The sequence below is a fragment of the Suricata suricatta genome, chromosome 3 (genome assembly GCF_006229205.1).
Source record: "Suricata suricatta isolate VVHF042 chromosome 3, meerkat_22Aug2017_6uvM2_HiC, whole genome shotgun sequence".
Classification (NCBI taxonomy): domain Eukaryota; kingdom Metazoa; phylum Chordata; class Mammalia; order Carnivora; family Herpestidae; genus Suricata; species Suricata suricatta.
The window spans coordinates 11,259,104-11,279,791 of record NC_043702.1 but is presented as its reverse complement, the minus strand read 5'-3'; the positions used below and the strand labels follow the sequence as shown (position 1 = coordinate 11,279,791).

Sequence of the window (20,688 nt, the reverse complement as noted above, 5' to 3'; positions counted from 1 at the left end):
GACAGTGCAGAGCCTGCAGCCTGCTTTTGATTCTGTGCCTCCCTCTCTCTCTGTCTCTTTCCTGCTCTCTGTCTCTCTCTCAAAAAATAAATAAACATTAAAAAAATAAATGCTTAAGCAAGAAAGCTCAATTTGGGAGAAGTGGGGGAGTTGGCTGTTTCTATACTGGCAATATGCTTTCTATTTGCAAAAATTATTGTTCTATCCTTTCTAGTGGTGAAACAATCCAAAAGGTTCCACTTGCACAGAAATCCGGATTTCTCAAACTCGCCCACTGTTAGTCACCTGTTTCAACAGACATTCCTAAACAGCTCCAGGGAATCAGCATTTCTAAGAGACTCTAGTAATCAGACATTTTCCCTGTACTAGTGTCCTATACAGCATAAAAAGTGGTAGCAGTGGCCACGGCTGAGGCCCAGACCCCATTCTAAAGTGAATCAGCCATCTCTGGAGTTGGCCTGGCCATTGATGTCTCTTAAAAGCTATCCAGATGATGGCAATGTGTCACCAGCACGTCTCTGGCCCTGTCTCCATAACCCCTCAATGGCAATCTGCATTTGAACACCCTCTTGGGGGATCCATGTGCAACAAGGCTATTCCAGTGCCTATCAGCGGGACATCCATCTTTCCATCCTGAGGAGAGTGGATTTTTGCTCCCTTCCCATTTTACCACCACCAACAGAAGCAGCTTAAAACCTTTCCATAGGTCTTTTTCTTTATGCTCTTGGCCACTGGAAGGCAACTGGTGAGGGGCAGTGTGAAGCAAACCTATCAGTTCCAAAATTATTTATTCAAGTATGTTAAATAGTATATACTGCTCTCACCCAAATGCCCCAGCAACTCTTTCAGTTGGCAGTTTTGGTTTCACACCCCATAACCAAAAACATTAAGGATCACTAGCATTCACATTCGTGAATTCATTTAGACAATTTTCTTTAATTAATGATGAAGACACTACAGTTCTAAGTACCAGACAGAATCGAGGTGGGGGAGGGGGAACTGAAAATAAGCATAACACTATAAAGAAAACTTGGAAAAGTGAAACACTTCTAAATAAAAATATATACCTGGCCTGGTACCCATTACATATATACATAATACATATGTTATACACATATATACAGTAAATGTTTTGGTAGCAATACAGACCATGCATTGGTCCTTTTGTACACGGATGAAGTAGCACCATGGACAGCACCACCATTTTAAGATGATAAACCAAACTTCACATACATTAAATGAAAAAAAATATATGTATTTAATTTGGCCCACCCTGCAGCCAAGAAGTGTAAGGAAAGAACTTTGTAAGAAAAATTGTCCTGGGAACTACATTCTTAAGCCAAATAGAAAAGTTGTATGACAAACAAACAAAACCAAACACAACCAAACACAAAACAGCACTCAAGAGGTCTCTACAAATACAGACAAGTTTTCCTGTTTACTGAATTTGTCCTATCATGTGGCAGATTCGTTCACACCAGGGAAATTAACAACATAAGCAAGGAGAGATTTAAATGCCAGGTGAATGGCAAGGGTTGAAAACACCAGAGCTATTGGTGTGTACATCACAAATGCCAAGTCATCTACAATTAAAAGACAACTCTCCATCTGAGTCATGTTTTCTAATCTTATTAGCTACTTATAAGCTCTACATTAGTGATAAATACCTTAAGAATTGGGTCCAACGCCTTCACTATCTACCTCTTCACCACTTCAAACTGAATGCTCTGGTTACAACCAGTGCAAACACAACATGCCATCCAACCCATGCTTTCTCTACCCAGGCTTAGGAGAGATGGACCTACAGAGCTATGGTAGATAGGATCTCTAAAATCTTCTCTGGCTTGGCTTTGGAAATGATCAAAGGCACCAGTGTCTAGCCCTCAATGTTCTGACTACAAGAAGGCATTTTGCTTTCCAGAGTGGAGGTCTTTCTCTTAGTACTGGGGAGGCCAGATTTCCTCACATCCCAAGAAATGCCTGCTTCTTCCTCTCAAGTTTTTCAACAGCCGTTCTGAATGCAGCATTACCTCCACCTAACACACACAATGTCCTAGGAACACTAATTCCCCTGTCAAGTCATTGCAAAGCAGCGATTTCATATTTGGCTTCCATCCATTCTCTGTATGCCTTCCAAGAGGTCCTCCTGTCTCTCCCCAATCAAGGTCTTACTTTCCAGTGTCTCTCTGGTGTCAGCACCTCTTTGTGTGATGGACTGACCCACAGACTTCTGTCAAAGCACTCAGAGAAGCTTCATATCTCTCCCAGTTTTCATGGCTCTATTGTCAGTGGATGATGAGCTCCCTTCCCAGTTTTAAACCACCTGCAGTAAACAAAATTAAAGTTTTCAACTACACGGTGTATTGCATTCAGGATGCGAGATTGAACAAAATGGGTTTCAGTGTTGCAAAATACTGTTTCTTACAGGGTAGTAAAATTGTGTCTTAATACTTTAAATGTCCCAAAATTAAAAGTTAGGAGACAATAGAGGGGAAAAAAGGTTAAAAATCTCTACTTTTGGCTAGATGGTTTTCAGTAAACCTATTTTTGCAGTCAACCTAGATTAGTTAAGAAAGTCCCTGACCTTTGAAAGTTAGCAAGAAATAGCCACAAACGTAACATCAGTACTGAATTGTCATTATTGACTCAGGTGGTTGATCATTAATGGATTCTCTTCACTTCTAGCTAGTTCTAAAACTTTTTTTTTTTTTTTTGCCCAGAATGAAGATATCCTCAAAGTCATAAAATATATTTGTTCTTTCTACAAAGGAGAATTTTAAAACTCTGCCTAGGTCTCTAAGAAAGAACAGTTTAAAAGGTTGGTCTCATGAGGATAAAACCACTAACTTCTAGGTTAACCAGAGGCCACGAGAAGCCCCATTAATGTAATTCCTTGGCTGGCCTACAAATACTTGGAAATGGATAAAAGCCAGCTCTCAATAGGAACTGAGCACAAGGGTTTAGCAGCTGATGTTGTTCAAGGTCGACCCCTTTGTAGTCAGAGCATGAGTTTTTGCCTTAAATACCAGCAACTTCCAGTTTTAAATTGGTGAGGTTGGATACCACCAAACCCAGCTCAGGGACCCCTAGAAGGAGCTTATATAAGATTTTCTAACTTTATGCTATGTGACTCAACAAAGCATCAGAGAAATTAACAAAGAGATGGCTTTTCCAGTCTGTTCATTTCTGTTCTCACCCAAAAGATGTTGATACTCCATACACAGAGGTATCTTGGCAATACACAGTCAAAGTTTAGTTTCCTTGAGAAATAATAACCAGCTTCACAGGAAAGTGGTTGGGGCTGACTCTGTTCACTGATTTCTCTTTAACTACCCAAGTCCCTGGTGGAAGAGAGCAGGACGGCTTACTTCTTCCTACACTAAAAGTATGAGTCAGAATACTTGAAACATTTAAGTTATTTTGACCAAGAAAGTCATTATTATAAAAGTATAAAAAAATTCATATCAGATTTTTAAAATCGGTCGTGTTCTCTCCTCATAGGAAATGATGTAATTCAGCAAGTTCCTCGAAAACAATGGATTCTTATGACCACAGACCTATTCCTCTTAGAAATTGATGAGCATGCAAATGATTGGAATCTGCAACAACGAACACTGTACAGCAGTCTGTGAGGTGCGTGCCCTCTGGCTGAATTAACAGTAATGCAGGCCTCAGCTGTGTGAGGAATTCCATTTTTCTCCACTCCCTTTGGAGTGGTCCTCTGACCAGTTGATGAGGGGCAGTGGCCACTGCCATGGCCCCCATCCCAGGCCCCTTCCAAATGCCCTTCCCCCACCCAGGGAGCTCATCCCATCAAAGAAATAAAATGTTGCTCCTTTCAACAGCAGGGCTAGGAATTTCTGATAGAGAGCTTAACATGAACTCCAAAGAGCTTAACACTGGCATTGACTCACTTAACCTTTAGGAAGTTCCCTGGTAAAAAAGAAAAAGATTAAAAACACTGTAGGCAATAGCTCTGGGACGTCCACTGCCTTTTCTTTTTCATAAGGAAAAATTCCAAGATGTGTGTCCTTTCCAAATAAGAGAAGGATTAACCTCTTCACTGCTGGCTGGATGTTTCAGTAGCTGGTCAGTATGCATTGACATGCTCTCTGCACACTGGGTTTTATTAACTAATCACTAAAAGGCCAGTACCCACCAGGGCAAATGGGCTAAATTACATTCAGTTAAATAATGTGGCACGGGATGTCCTCAGAAAACATGAAATAAGGGTCTTATGGAAAGTGACATGTAGCCCTGGTCATGATAAAAAAAAAAAAAACCCACATTTTTCTGGAGTTTTAATTTCTGGTTAGAAATGAAAGACAAGTACTCATCTTACCATTTTCTCGAGACAATGCAAGAAATAAAAGATCCTAATATGTGCACAGAAAAAAAAAAACGGTAGCAATGGAGCAGGAAGCTTATAGAAGTGGGGGGAGGGGGAGAAGAAAAGATTAACAGTCTCTAGTTTATTATGGATAGAAAGAAATTTCCAGAATTTACAAACACCCACATTGTTCATTCCAAAGAGAGCTTTTGATTTCAAGGGATCACCCAAATCTCCTCCTCTTTACAGTATATACAATGGAAGTCTTTGATTTCTATTTCTTGTGATTTTACTTCCATTCAATTGCCAATTTCAGGCTGACACTTGAAAATACCCAGTAGAATATAACCTTCTTCAGTTTAATTAACATGGCCTATTGCCTTACAGGAGAAATACAAAATTAAGATCAATTCTTGTAAGGATCTCAGCTCAACATCAGGGCTATATTACAAGAGATAGTATCAGCAAATATAACTATACAATTGAGAACCATCTAATGGCACTATGATTCTTATTATATTATTTTTCTGAATTACAATCTCAAAACAAGGAGCGTACCCTATTCTACTCTTGTTAGCCTTGTTTTAAGTATTTGCTCCACTCTTTACAACAGAATATTGTATACCTCAGTTCCACATCCAAAAAAAAGATGTGCTGTAAGAAAAGTTACATTTTAATTAAAAAAATTACACATATAAATCAAAACCTATGTTAAATATTTAATACTCTCTCCACCCAATGTGAACAGTTTTGTATGAAATAATTTACAATGGTGCTTTGTCGTACACAGTTTCAGCAGCAGATGAAATGGATCTTGTAAATGCAATGAGAGTAAACCCATTCTCTCGTGGCATAGAGGCGGCCACATCAGCTCACGTGGCCAGCTAAGTCCTTAAGGTTGAAGATGAAGTTTATGCAGACTCATTTCTGGTGTCACAGTGCTTTTCTGCTTGGCACAATGTAGTACGTGCAGTTCAGTCAAGTAACTCCTGAGGATTGTAGAAAGTAAACAAACTGAAATGGGCGCATCGTACCATATACTGAGGAGGAAGATGTGAGGTCCTGCTTGTGAATCGTGAAATAGTCAGAGTCTGGGTACCCATGAGTTAAGGGAGGATTTGCTGAGGTCATTCAGGTCTTCATTCTGAAAAGGAAAATAAAAAAGATTTGTCAGCAAAGGCATCTCAAAACGCATAGTCCCTCTTTGTCTAAGGGTTTTTCTTTAAAAAGGAGGTGGGATCAGATAAGCCGAAGTTACAGGCACAAACAGTACTGTGTACTTAAATAAAATCAACACACTGTATTTAACTTTTTTTCCCTTTCAAAATGCAAGAGTCTAAAGCAAATACAAACTCAAAACAGTCAATATTAAGTCAGTAAACAAATCGATGTGATTTGGAGGTTTGAGAGTTGAACAACACAAAAACACAAAATGCTTTGATGTTCTTAGGATCAAATAAAAAATGTGAATTATAGTTATTGTGTAAAACTACTATAAAAATATGGTAGGCAGGTTCCGGCCAGGCCATGCTTCACCTTCCTTTGGTTAAAAGTCAAGCACAGATTTTAGAATTTGAAGCTGGAGGGCCTAACGTTACAAAATCTGAAGTCAGCTTTTAATGTGACATTGTTTGATGTGACATGAGAATTTTAGATGCAAAAGGAGACCCAGGTGAAATGGACCTAGTTAATCATTAAATTAAAGAGGAAAGGGATTCTGATTTAAATCTAATAGAAATGTTATTCTGCAAGAAGCATATTTCTTCCATGCAATTCAAGAAGTCAGACCTCGTGGGGCATTGCCCATTCCCCTCCAGAGAGGAGACACCTTTATTAACCTTATGAACTCTTTGCTCTCAAGTTTTAGCATTAGTCCTTGAGGCCCACATTCGTTATGCATTCAAAAGTTATCTATAAATGCCAATATTTACAGGATGTCCTCAATAGTATGTGGCCCAGAGTAGATAATAAATATTGCTGAATGAGTAACTAGTTGCATTAAATACTACAGGGATATAAAGTTGAATTGTGCTACAATGCCCTGCTTTCTAGAAATTCTAGAAAGGAAGTAAACTTTGTTCATAAACAGAATGCAAAGAGGAAGGGGGTAAATTCCATGGTAGATGTACAGGAAAAAAGCTCTCGCTGCATGGAAATACTTAAAACAAATTTTTTTTAACCTTTTTTTGAGAGAGACACAGATCATGAGCGGGGAAGGTGCAGAGAGAGAGGGAGACACAGAATCAGAAGCAGTCTCCATGCTCTGAGCTGTCAGCACAGAGCCCGATGCAGGGCTCAAACCCACGAACTGCGAGATCATGACCTGAGCTGAAGTTGGCCGCCTAACCAACTGAGCCATCCAGGTGCCCCACGAATACTTCTATCTGGGAACAGAAAGGAAGGACTTCATGGACACATTGACTTGGTCTGGAAGGAAAGGGATAGTGTGGGGATGTGGAGATGGAATCATATCGACATTGCTTTGGGGTTGCATTTCCAGAGCTCAACACGAAGGAATGGCACACAGTGAGTGCTCACTAAGTGGGAATGGAATGAGTCCAAGGGAAACAGGACAGTTACCACCGTGAGCACATGATATAACAAGACTTAGGGAAGAGAGTGTGGCCACGGGCAGGCTGAGTGAAGGATGTGGTTGTGCTGGATCACAAGGTATGTGGAAAGGGGTCAAGGAGGTAGACCTGCAAACCTAGGCTCAGGAGATAAAAACACTGAAGGAAACCCCAGGACATCTTTAAGTACAGAGACAACAAGGACGTGCTCGTGACATGTCAAGATGTAGTAGTAATAATAATCCATACCCGCGGCAAGGAAAGGAACAGTGTTTATTTTGACCAGTAGAACTGTTCTTCCGCCCCCACTCTCTTCTCTTGAAGGAGATTATGGCTGGGGCCTGTGAGCATTCACTATTTACATGATGACTTTCAGGTAGGTTGAAATTTACTAAATGGAGACTCTGGCTTTACGAGGAGATTTCTGTTTATTTCAAAATATCAACCCCATCCCTAAATGACAGGCACACAGTCTATTTTTCTATATACAAATACAGACGTGACATGGAGACACCAGTGTAAAAACAAGAGACACTCAGGCTGATCCCTTCCTTGGCCAGAGAAACAGGACTTACTCTGTGTGGTTCCTACAAGGGTAAGGAAAGTACATCCCTTCAAACACCCCAGAGAACTGTCTCCAGACCTCCTACTGACTTTCACGTCTTTCCTGAACTCACGCTGCAATCTACCAGAATGTTCCGACGAGAGAATCTAGACACAGCTTCACAGCTCTGGGCCTAAAATGAAGGGGGAAGGCCTCACTTTACTGAAGGGCTTGAGACAAACAAACAAACTGCTCATTTACAGAAAACGGGAGGGGGCGTGTGCGCGGTGGGAGCGAGAAGGGCACACGGTATGCTTTTCATTTTATACCTGGCTCTCAGCCAGAATGGCTGAATGAACCACTCAGCACAGGAACAAACTGTATCCAGTTCTGCTGTCACATGTGCCAACCTGCATGAATGCAGCAGGGCCCAGATCACCCCCCTGCCCCAAGTAGGGAAAACACTCTGGCTTTGCCAGATGCTGAAATCTGTTGCTTTGGGGCCACTCTGAACCCCTCCCTGTAACTTCCCACATGCACGGATGTTCAAAGAGCAGGAAATAAAAGGATCTGTCAACTGCACCATAAACTTTCCCTCTAAAGTCTCAGCATACTACTTTTCAAAGCCCTTTATCGTAAATCCTGATCAGCACATGTCTCAGCCGCTGGTGCTCCCTCCTGGTGCCATCATCTTGGGCTCTCTGAGAAAGTGAAAGCAAGTGGGGAAAGTGGGAGGGTCCGCTGACCAGGGAGTATGGGGCCAGAGGTTATAAACAGGCAACAGAGGCCCGGAGAAACTTAAAGGGAAAGTCTGAAGTTCACATCTGTTTATCTTTGTTCAAGGGTGTATGTGGAAGTGTATCTCCATGTCTGTGTGTACATACAGAAAATGCGGCTCCTGAGTAGATGATACAGATTTTTAGCAGACACGTCTGAGCGAGAACTGTCCTTCATATGGCCACCTTGGGGTCTGCATACTTATTCTAATCATGCAGCCATTGTTGGGAGCATTTTTGGAATGCCTTCTCAAGTTCCCGTTTCTTTTTTTGCAACTGCCTTCTCAGCGCTGGGCATGTTCTTTTGAACGATCTCCACAGCAGCCAGCCTTGGTCCTTTGAGGGCACATTTGATCTTTCGAAATGGCCAAAAGGTCTTGAGAGCCAAATAGGGTTCATTAAGCTGAGTAATGTCTCCCAGTGAGGCATTATCTAAAACCCCCCAAAACTAAAGTTCCAAAAGCGTAGCTGTACACAAATGCTCTGATGAACTTTATTAGAAATGAACTCTGAGGACATTACAGACAGACCTCAGCATATGCTCATGGGACTTAAGTTCATTTGCCTATATCCCTGCCTCCACACAACTCCAGTCAAGACGGGCTGATCTTGAATAAAAGAACGCTCTTGAAGAAAGGCGAACCCATATAGTATACATTTCTGGAATATGCTTTTAAAAAATCAATGCCCACAGTAGGCTCCAGCAGTCATTCAATGCAAGAAACATCTGTTGAGTGACAAATGGAAAGTCAGTGAAAAAGACTATAATCATCACTGCAAAGGAAGACAGGGGTATAGATATGTTGGATACACTATGCATACAATTCCAATGGACTCCCACCAACCATATGAGGCAAATATTGCAACAATGTTTTTACAAATACCAAAACTTTTGTAACATCCATAAACTGGAAACAAAAAAGCAAAGCACTCCCTTGGAGAAGAGCTGGGCAAATACCAAATGGTGATGTTCCTATGATATTTTCTCTCTAGTTACATCCCTGGGGAATAACTCCTGAACGCAGAAAGACGATGCACCTGTCAGGAGATTTAGTAGCAGGAAATTACATTTTGATAAAATTTCATCACCACATCAGCATCTCTTGTACCTTTCTGTGTGTCTTCTCATAAGATAAAACCCACCTAATCCTGTTGCCAGTAATGAAAAATGTAATTTTTAAAGCATTATCAAATACGTCAACACTTGAGCAGTACCCCTTGAGACCTATGGATTACTGCATTATTGCATCCAGTAGGAATTTACATTTTTTGGACTTGACTCACTTAAACTATGCCTACGAGAGCTGAAAAACAAATAAAGCTTATGCTGCTCTTCACACCCAGCCCGATTAATCTTCACCGTAGAGCAGCTGAAAACAGCAGAAGGGTATGAGATGAGCACAATGAAGGACCCATACCCTTCCAACAATGAATTTTTAGTCCCACCCATTGACTAAAAGTTTTATCTTGTATTCAAAGGCCTTGAAACCTCCTTCCAATTTGTTGAGTCAAGTGCGACACAGTTATAAATATCTGGTTAAAGCAGTCCTTGCAATTTCTACTTTTAGTAAGAAAACTGGAGTAAAATATTGTAAGTTGCTGGGTTATTGTCATATGCCAAAATGCAGCCAGAAAGTAACTCTTTCTCACTCAACTATGCTTGGGGGGAAAAATGACTATACTAAATGACTTTTCTTTGATGGGGATCATTGTTTGAAATCTTACATTGTAAACTCAACTAGAAAATTTTTTTTTATTTCTCCACTTTAAAAAAACTGTCAAAATAGTGTCTTTTTCTTTCACTTAACTTAATCAGCTATGATTTTTAAAAAGTTCTCGACTAAAATATAGAAAATTTATACAATACAGGAAAACATAAGGAATAACCATTTCTCGAATTCTTGTCACACAGGAGAAGCCCATGATTCAGCTGTGGTTCTAAATTCACTATTTACTTAAAGGACTTGAACTTTTAAAATTCTACATTTAATGTCCAAACTGTTTAAATAGGACTGGAAAATAATGTTTTCATCATATTTAGATCTTCTCCATTCTTTAAAAAAATCTGTAATGAGAAGATATTTGAAATGTTAAGCAACTTTTAAATCATTTAGGTATTCTATTCCTTTCCCTTCCTCCCAATTTATTGTGTTATGGGGATAGGGGTGGGAGTCTGAAGGCAGAAAAAGCCTCTGGCTTCCTGGCTTTGGTGTCCAGAAGCTCAAGTCCTTATGGTAATGACACAAAGTAATTAGATGAACAGAGGGGGAGGATCCCTCTCAGAAGAGAAGACAGTTGCCTTTGCCTGGGAATAGAGAGAGAAATGACAGGCATGGTGGGCAGCTCTGTGCTTGGCAGGATGCTCAATACAGAGCCTGTGCCATCTCTCTAGATCTTGTCTTCCCCAGCCTGTTGACTTCTTATTTGACACAATGATATTCAACTGCACACCACTGCTGTGACCACATTTCATTTCTTCAGCCACCCCATTGATGCTGACACAATAATTCACGGTACCACTGATTTAGAGAAGATGGAGTCTTCTAGAATGCTTACATATTATTAGTAAAGTAAGTTCTAAATCACTGCCGATGTATCCTGTTTTTAAGCATACCTGATTCTGGTAAACAATCCAGTAAATTAAAAAAAAAACACACACACACATCAGTATTAAATAGATGCACAGTTCGGGGAGTATATGTGTGCTCTGGATTTTAACTTTCACACTAGTCAATCTCAGATGGATTGATGGATGCTGATCCATTTGACAGACTGTGAAACCCTTATTAAAGACATTTCCTGGTCTGGTTCTACCACTGGGGGTTGGAATGCCAGCATTTAGGGAGGAAATGGAATTATCAGCTCAGTCCTGTTAGCCCAAGAGTAATCGCCCAAGTAAAAGACAAGAAAAGCTACCTCCAGAGAGCTTCAAGTTTGGGACACTGGGAGAATCACCCTGCTTTTCACAACATACAGCTGGGGACCTAAGTGGCGAAGGAAGGAAGGAAGGAAGGAAGGAAGGAAGGAAGGAAGGAAGGAAGGAAGGAAGGAAGGAAGGGAGGGAGGGAGGAGGGAAAAAAAGAAAGAGAGAGAGAGAGGGAAGGAAGGAAAAATCAAGGTAGGATTAAACTAAAGAACTCAAGTTAGAGGTAAGACCAAGATGTTTGCTAGTTTCTGTTGACAAGAAGCTAAAGAAAGGAAACATCTTTTAAAACAGGCCAGAAGGGAGCTGGAATGACTTGGTTTCATGGTCTTAAAAGGCAAAGGGTAACTGACCAGCCAGGCCAGTGCTTGAATGGAGCTGCTTAAATAGCACTTTTGCCTCGTGTGAGTCACATGGGCGGGCAGTGGCGAAGGTAACAAGGCTCCTGGCCAGTCCTTCCAGCAGGGCCGCCAGGGAGGAACAGGGGAGAGCTGCCAACATGTGAGAGCCACCTTTCTCCAGTTCCCCTTTTGTCCCAGCAAAAGACCTTCTGGCAGGGCCAGTGACTTCAGGAGACCCCCCAGTGAAGAACGGCAACGTGTACTATGAAAAGAAGAGAAGAGAGGGGCTGACCCAGGAGCCCATCCAGCCTGGCGGCCCTGCTGTGGTCCGCAGGGTGAATCCTGCCGGCACCGTGGACCTCTCCTGCCCCCCAAAACAAAGGGCAGGGACTTTTCGAGAGGGTTGGAGATTTATGCAGAAGACAGATTACAACGACTGCAACAACATATGATCTGCAGCAATTAAAAGTATTCTGTCAGGTGCCCTGCTGGCTCAGGGGTAGAGCAGTTGACTCTTGATCTAGGGGTCATGGGTTTGAGGTACTTGACAATAAGATCTTTTTTAAAAAGTATTCTTCCAATGATGTATTGAGGAGATCTGAATAAGGATTCAGAAATCTTTTATGCCAGGGGCACCTGGGTGGGTCAATCCATTAAGCTCTTAATTTTGGCTCAGGACGTGATCTCATGGTTTCAAGATTGAACCCTGCATGGGGCTCTGCACTGACAATGCGGAGCCTGCTTGGGATTCTCTCTCTCCCTCTCTCTCTACCCTGCCTCCCCTCCCTGCTCTCAAAATAAAGAAATAAACATTTAAAAAAAATCTTTTAGCCAAAGAATATTCACTTCAGTTATTTCACCTTTTTATATTTTTATTTTTTAATTAAAAAATTTTTATGTTTACTTATTTTTGAGAGAGAGAGACAGAACACAATTGGGGAGGGAACTGAGAGAGAGGGAGACACAGAATCCGAAGAGGCTCCAGGTTATGAGCCATCAGCACAGAGCCTGACGCGGGGCTTGAACCCACAAACCGTGAGATCATGACCTGAGCCAAAGTTGGACGCTTAACCAATGGATCCACCCAGATGCCCCCACCTCCTTTTTATTAGTATGGGGCATATTTGCTGATAAATCAAAAGATAAAGCAAATGGGGGCCAACCCCATAAGAGCCCTCCCCCGACCCCCACAAGGTAAATCAAATGTCTCAAATCTCTCTTCTACAGAAATTAGAATGCAGCCCCACATACGTGACAGTCAAGGTAGGAGAAACTCGGAAAAACAAACCCTGTACGCTACAAGTCAGACCACATAATGTGGGACAGGAAGCTTTAATTTTACCGGAGCTCAACCAAAACAAACCTGTTGCCTGAAGACATGAAAGTAGTATGATACCTTCTTCTCTACTTGAGAAAGCAAGTCACGAACGTCACTCTTTCTCCTGCTTTCATGGGAGCTATTTCTGCAGTATGTTTTCTCTCCTAGGAATTCCATTCCAGCTCTGAGGTTTATAGTTTATATTGTCATTTCGCATCAGTTTTTTTTTTTTTTTTGGTCTTGGGGTTTTTCCCCCCAATGTTCAGAAATACAGGAAATAGGTTTTATTGGTCTGGCTTTGATCCAAACCAGTAGGCGTAAATTAAAATCACAACGTAGTTTACAATGTGGCGTAGAGATAGTAAAAAAGTGTTTGCAATACCATTTCTGTAATTAGGCAAAAGGGAATCAAGCAGACTCGGCCCAGTCCTCCTGCCTTTAATTTTTCTGCTAAACACTAAATAGATTTCGCATTCTTTCCTCTCTCCCTGGAGTCATAGCATAAACTGCTTCAAGAAAGCAAGTGCCTGATTTTACATCTGAGTAACTGTCTGACCCCCCGATTATTTCTTATCAAACATCAGCAGCTTTTCCAGCATAGCATAGGAAGCAGAGCACAGAACGGCGTTCACACAGCCGGCCCCCGAGTCTGCAGCGGGCTGAGGTAAGGATCAGTACACCACTGACATCACTTTTGGCAGCCGGGGAAAAGGGAAAACCTGTGTTTAATCTACTTCCTACTCACCACGAGTTTTAGCTGGAGTCCCCGATAACACGGGTTGTGGCTGCCTGTATGGAAGAATCTGGTAATGCAAGAAAAATGCAGCTCTAACAGGAACCACGAGGCACTTCAGCCCTGATCTGTCCTGTTCTGAGCATTACACAGCCTAACGGAGGACAGGGCCATTCCCGACTGCTCCCGCGAAGATCCACAGACGATGTTCCCCACTGCACCCATCGAACTGACACATCCTGGAAAGCATCATCGTAAATCACAAACTAAAAAGCTTTCACCCTTTGTTTCTTTTCTTGCTTTGAGAATACTAAGGGGGAAGAGGTGGGGGAGAATATAATCCAGGTTCCTGGAAGTTAAGTGAGCTGTTGTTGTTTGGCCCAAATGATGAAAGAAAACTCTCTCAAGCCAATCAAAACTGGTAGAGGGCAGCGGATTTCAAATGCACTCAGGGCACAACTGTGACTCATTTTACCTGAAGAATTCTTGTTAAAGAAATGCAAGTGATAAGACTTCTGGGCTATGAAAGCAAGTCTTTTATTTTTTATTTATTTATTTGTTTTTGAGAGAGAGTATGTGTGGGTGGGAGAGGGGCATAGAGAGAGAGAGAGGGGAAGAGGATCCTAAGTGGGCTCTGTGCTTTGAGCGGAGAGTTCAGTGCACGGCTTGAACTCATGAATCATGAGATCGTGACCTGAGCTGAAGTCGAACGCTTAACTGACGGAGCCACCCAGGTGCCCCTGTGAAAGCAAGTCTTAGACCCATCCATCTCAGGCGACCGAAGGCCACAGGTGAGACCTCTCCATAGCGGGCTCTGATCAAGACAAGCTGGGACACTGCTTGCAGTCCATCCGCGTGGTAAGCGCGTGTCTGCCTGACGTGGCGTAATAGCCAGTTTCTGAGTGAGGCAAGTCCTGTGTGGACTTGTGAATTCTAAAATCTAATTTAGGAAGTTAAATCCAAAAAAGGTTATTTTGAGAATGAAGATGGTTCTACCACATGGCCGTTACACTTTTTAAAAACTGATCAATTACAACTCAAAACTTATTTCCAAGTTAAAATTTAAAAGGAAGGGCGCCTGGGTGGCTCAGTTGGTTAAGTGTCCCACTCTTGATTCTTGATTTTGGCTCGGGTCATGATCCCAGGGTCATGCTGGGCATGGAGCCTGCTTAAGATTCCCTCTCTCTCTCTCTCTCTCTCTCTCTCCCCCTTCCCCCCCTCACTCCACCTTTCCCCCACTTGCATTCTCTCTAAAAAAAAATAGAAAAGAAAAGAAATTGAAAAGCAGACTAAGACAATTTACATGATCTCCTCTTCTCTTATTCTTCTCTCTGTGATTTTGGACAAGTTACTAACCCACTTAAATCACAATAGTTTCATCTGTAACATGGGGACAACAGTACTCATTCATAGGGTTATCCTTGAGCTTAAATGAGATGATACATGAAAAATTTTCATCATTATGCTTGACACATATGAGCCCTCAAACATTATCTCTTACTGTAAGAACTCTTATTAAGACCTAGATACCCTTCAGGCCGCCTGCGTGGCTCAGTCGGCTAAGCACTGGACTGGCTCAAGTCATGATCTCACAGCTCATGAGTTTGAGCCTCAAGCTGGGCTCTGTGCTGACAGCAGGGACTGCTTGGAATTCTCTCTCTCCCTCTCTCTCTGTTCCTCCCCCACTGGTGCATGCTCTTGTCTGGGTCTCTCTCAAAATAAATAAGTAAACATTTTAAAAATGAAAAAAGGAAAGACCTAGTTATCCTTGGAGCTCCAATCTTTTCCTGATACCTGAAAATACACACCAACCAAAAATGCTCTGGTGGTGGAATTCGCAAGCAAGAATGAATCCAGATGCTAGCCGAGGGCTGAGGCTGAAGCCAAGATTAGGATGCATCTTGGGAAGGGAGACAAAATTATCTGCAAGGGGGTGGTACAGAGGAAGTGCCAGAACAAAAAGAAAAGGTGAAAGGAGTAGTGGTGAAGCTAAAAATAAGACGCTGGGATAGGATTGTAGACAAAGATCTGTCTACCCACACAGGGAACAGCACGAGTTCAATATTAGGACAGATCGCATTAGTGTGGCTCTGGCGGATCTTAAACTAATGCTACCTACAGAAACACCATTGAAAGCCCACTTCTCTTGCTTTCTCAGAAGAATTAGCAGCCTGAAGCCCCACACCCGTCTAAGTCAGCCAATGAAAGACTTCTAACGCTACATGAAACGATTCACAGAGATTTCTCATGAATAGACTTAAATGGATGTTCAGTGAGATTCGTAGGCACTCTTTCCAGGGACCAAAGCATGTTTCTAATTGAGGGGGGAGGGAATGGGTGGCTCGTGTTTCTGAATTCTTGTCCCCAGTCTTGCATCTGAAGGAACTGAACAGGAATGTGACACAGCCAGTCAATGCTACCTGACTTACTTGACGAAACACTGAAATTACTGCCAGATGCACACGTCTAAGGGTGGGCAGCTGGGAGAGGGGAAAAAACCAGGAAAGATCATCTGAAATTATTGATAATGTATACACTGCTTGCATCTCTAAGGCCTTTGAAGCAGACAATGGTGCAGATTCCTAAGTGACTGCGAACACTTCTCTGTTGTCCAGGATCAGGAGGCAAAATCCTTCCAGCGGACAAGGAGCAGCTGACCTTTCACCCGCTGACCCCGGGTTCATGGTCTCTGCTTTCATCTCTCAAGTCTCACTTCCACTTTGCTCTTGTTCCCATTTCTTTGCCCCTTTATCTGACAGCTCAGCCTTTGGCTTTTTAATCTGGAGAATGGCGTTTGCTGAGAAGGTCCCTAACAGCACGCTGAGTTGAGCCATATCTTGTTACTCAGGCACTGAGTGGGCGGCCTGGCTGATCTAGAAGCCTCCTGAGGGCAGGGGCATCAAAGTCTTAATTAAAAGGTGGTGCCAACTTTTAACTAAAGGGTCCTTATCAAGAACACTGGGGGGAATAGGCGCCTGTATTAGTTGGTTAGTCAGTTGGTTAAGCGTCCGACTTTGGCTCAGGTCATGATCTCAGGATTGGTGAGTTCAAGTCCCTCCTCGGGCTCTGTGCTGACAGCTCAGAGCCTGGAGCCTGCTTCAGATTCTGTGTCTCCCTCTCTCTCTGCCCCTTCCCCACTCATGCTCTGTCTCTCTCTCTCTCTCTCTCTCTCTCAAAAAATAAACCTTAAAAAAAAGAAAAAGAAAGAAAGAATGGAGCCCCTGGGTGGTTCAGTTGGTTAAGTGACCAACTCTTGGATTTGGGTTCAGATTCTGATCTCACAGTCTATGAGTTTAGCCCATCAGGTTCTGTGCTGAGGGCATGGAGCCTGCTTGGGATTCTTTCTCTCTCTGTCCCTCCCCCATGCACACACATATGTGTTATCAAAATAAACAAATAAACATAAAAAACAAAGACTTATTAGTGACCCTGAGGGAATCACCACCCAGGAGGAGGTAAGGGGGTCTTCGAAGGTAATCCTCAGGCCCACTGGTGAGCCAGGCAGGGGCCACCCGGACTCGGCTGAAACACGCCCATGGGACTAAACCACTTTACTCTGCAGAGACCTGGCTTCCAAGCATATCACTAAATCTCCAGTTTTCAGTTTGGGTGGGCAGGAGTAATCTCTCCCTGCAAGAGGTATTTGGCAACGCCTGGAAGCATTTTTGGGGGTTGTCACATCTGGGGTTGGGATGGGCTGGGAGAGAAGCTGTTGGCATGTGGTGGGTGGAGGCCCAAAATACTACTAAACTTCCCACAACGCACAGGAGGACCACCTGCAACATAGAGTAGTTGGCCCCCACTGTCCACAGTGCTGGAGCCAAGACACTGCATGCCAGAGCTACTAAATGGGCCTGGTTACTGGGCCTGGTAACTGTTTCCGGGGTCCACGCCAACTCTATGGGAGAGCCTGCGGGAAGAGCGAGGTGTTCCCGTTTCCAAGACACCCCTTTATTTATGATGGCCACACCGAGGCTTCAGAGTCCCGGCAGGGGCACACTCGATGCTCACAGCCTTCCTCTGGCAATTGACTTCTGTTGTGTCTCCTTCCCTCATTTTTTACTAGAAGACAGCCAATCTGATGAATCCAGCCAGGCCCATGTTTTCCTCTGTTCCTTCTCCAAAGGAGAACAAGAACATCCGGTTGTGACACAAAAGCAAGGACTGAACAGGGGAGCATCAGGGCAGACAAAGCAACAGAGTGTGGGGGAGACTAGTGGGTGCCAGGCTGCTCCCCCTACACGGACCATGAAGAAGAGATCAACCCTGCAGAGAGTTATGCTTTATTACTTCTAGGTTTGTATCTCATCCAATGGAGCCAATACTTTCAGGATGGTCTTGGACAAGTCATTGGACCTCGCTTTGCCTCCACGATTTAATGAAATGGAGAAAATATCTAGTCCTTGAGATCATTTGTAAAACTCACTGAGAAAGAAGAGACTTTCTTCACGTTATTTGTGACTATTAGTCATGCCCATTGTGTTCCAACATCTGGGAGAAAAATGAAGTTAAGAAATAGGCCCGCTTTGTTCCAGAATTAGTCAGCCTTTTAAAATAAATCCACTAACTTTGTTCTCTAAGAGGCTATTTCTACATCAGAATACTAGTTCCTAGAGATTTCTTCACTTTATGAAATACTCACCTTGGAAGATCATTTATTAACAAAAAAAAAAAAGTCAAAGTACAAGATGGAAATTCCAGTTGCTATATCTAAAAGTATTTTTTTAATTAGAAAATTTAATTTTTTATGTTGATTTTTGAGAAAGAGAGAGAAACGGTGGGGGAAGGGGAGAGAGAGAAGGAGACAGATGATCTGAAGCACGCTCTGGGCTAATAGCAGAGAGCCTGATGTGAGGCTTGAACTCATGAACTATGAGATCATGACCAGAGCCAAAGTCAGACGCTTAACTGACTGAGCCACCCAGGTGCCCCTAAAAGTATTTTTTGAATGTTTATTTATTTTAAGAGAGTGTAAGCAGAGAAGGGGTAGTGAGAAAGGGAGAGAGAGAATCCCAAGCAGACCCCTTGCTGTCAGTACAGAGTCCAACACAGAGCTCAATCCCATGAACTGTGAGATCATGACCTAAGCCAAAATCAAACCAGATGCTCAACTGACCGAGCCACCTAGGTGCCCCAGTTGCGGTTTCTAAATATATGATGTCTTCTTCCTAGGAAGATACGTTCAGGGTCTGTTTTCCCTAAAACTTAAACTTGAAAAATGCTGGGTGGGGGGCAGGACATAGACACCACCATCAATGAGAGTACACAGCTTTCAAAATTCTAAAAGTTAGACATTGGACAGAAAGAACAAGGTGATTTCCGGGTGGCTGAGTATGAAGCTTTTCAGACTGAGCCCAAAGGTAATGGCAGTAAGAGCACATCCTCCTTAAGCAAAGCCCCAGGAGCTCCTGAGGTCCTAAAGTATACAAAGAACACAATAGCTTCTATTCTTTCTACATGGTACCCTGCGAAGCTGACAAAATACCTTCAGAATAAAACTGAACCACACAATTTCACCATTACTACCCAACAGCGACAGACTATAATTAACATTTAATTAACATCCTTATGATGAGCTTTGCTTAATTCTGCTTAAAAACTGCCTTTGGTTTTTCCCATAAAACCATGTCACAAATGGGCAACAGTCTACCTCTTCATTTAGTTACCCCTACTTTCCTTCTTTAACAGTGTGAAAAGAAAAAAAGCATGATCATGTAAGCGTTCGAGTCAAATGTGAATCTTAGGAGATCCTTCTCTTCCTTCCTGTCTTTCCACCCTGAGCTCTCCTCACTCCCAGCCATCAGCAGCACCCAAAAGAGCCCCTACACATAGCCACTGACTTCACACACATCATTTCTTCTGCATCCTCCCCAGAGAATTTCCAGTAGAAACAAAGGCCTTCCCAGAGTCTTCCATATGGAGGTGCAAGGATTAAGAGCGTCCAGATCCTTGCTAATTTCCTCTTCTCAAGCATAGCTGGAGGAAATCAATAGGAAGCTGACTTGCGAACTATTTGATACAAGCAAGTAAGCTAGTGGTAAGGATAGTATAAGGACTAACCAAAATATGCATCTGGATAGTAGTTATTCCAACTTTTGTGTCAGATGCTCCATTCCCATTTTGCCAGGTGACTTCCATAGCATGACCAAGTCATTGTGGAAAGTGTTTACAGATTTACTATAAACAGAACGATCAAAGTGGTCCCACTCTTGGTATTATGGAGGCTTCCTGGATCATGTGGTTATTGTTAAGTGTTAGACTCATGTTGTGGGAGTGATAAAAATGGTGAAGAGTACCACTGAGGTAAGACCCCACTGAGACTTGGGGTCTCCTCACCCTGAAAAGGACTCTTTCCAACCAGGAATCATTAACATCTTAATAGCCCAAGTCTTCAGAAAAGAAAAGAACCCTACTCCCCGACCAAAAGTGAAAAGATCACCAAAGAAGAGGAAAAACAAGGTGGCACCCAACATAAGTGCAGAGCAAGATCTTAGCAGCTGAGTGAGTCAACACAATGGGGATTTCCAGTAGGTGAAAGGGGCAAACAAGCAGACGGAGACCCCAAAAAGTGTCTGAAGACTACAGGTTTATTGTAAATGAAGAATACATACCCATTTGGTTCACGATTATTGCACTATCATACATATTAAATTAATAGAGATTTGAGATACATAAACACCATCTATATCCACTATTACAGGACTGTGTCAAGTTGGGGTCTCCACTCTTCAGAGAAAAGTTCAGAGAGTAATAAACTATGAAGGGATAAAATAAAGTAGTGCCTCTCAAACTTTAAGGTGCTTCAGCTCTCTTGGAGGTTTTGTTAAAAGGCAGGTTCAGATTCACTAGGTTTGTGGAAAGGCCCAAATTCTGTATGTCTATCCTGCGGTCAGGTGACACTCATGTTGCAGGTCTGAGGACCATATTCTGAGTAGCAAAGGAGAAAAAAACCTTGAAGGAAAGGGGAAATGAAAGAATAATAAGAGGACTTCACTGGGGATTTCTGAGGAAGGCTAGACCACAGACCATCTGTATCTCAGTAGGATAAATGAGCTTCAATTACAGATAGAGTTTTACAGTGAAACACAAAGAAAGATTTCCAGGTGGAAAGGTTCCAAAAGAGTTAACTGCAGAAGAATGAGAAGCATCAGGG

At 42.5% G+C, this 20,688-nt stretch overlaps 1 protein-coding gene across 1 annotated transcript in view; it reads right to left on the bottom strand.

Annotated features, from left to right (window-relative positions):
* Positions 1-916: 916 nt before the first annotated feature.
* The window catches only part of IRS1 (insulin receptor substrate 1), a 63,857-nt gene continuing 44,085 nt past the window's right edge, over positions 917-20,688 (bottom strand). The window contains exon 2 of the mRNA XM_029933693.1: positions 917-5,474. The gene's annotated coding sequence lies outside the window, so the exon portion shown is untranslated. The remainder of the gene's footprint in view (positions 5,475-20,688) is intronic.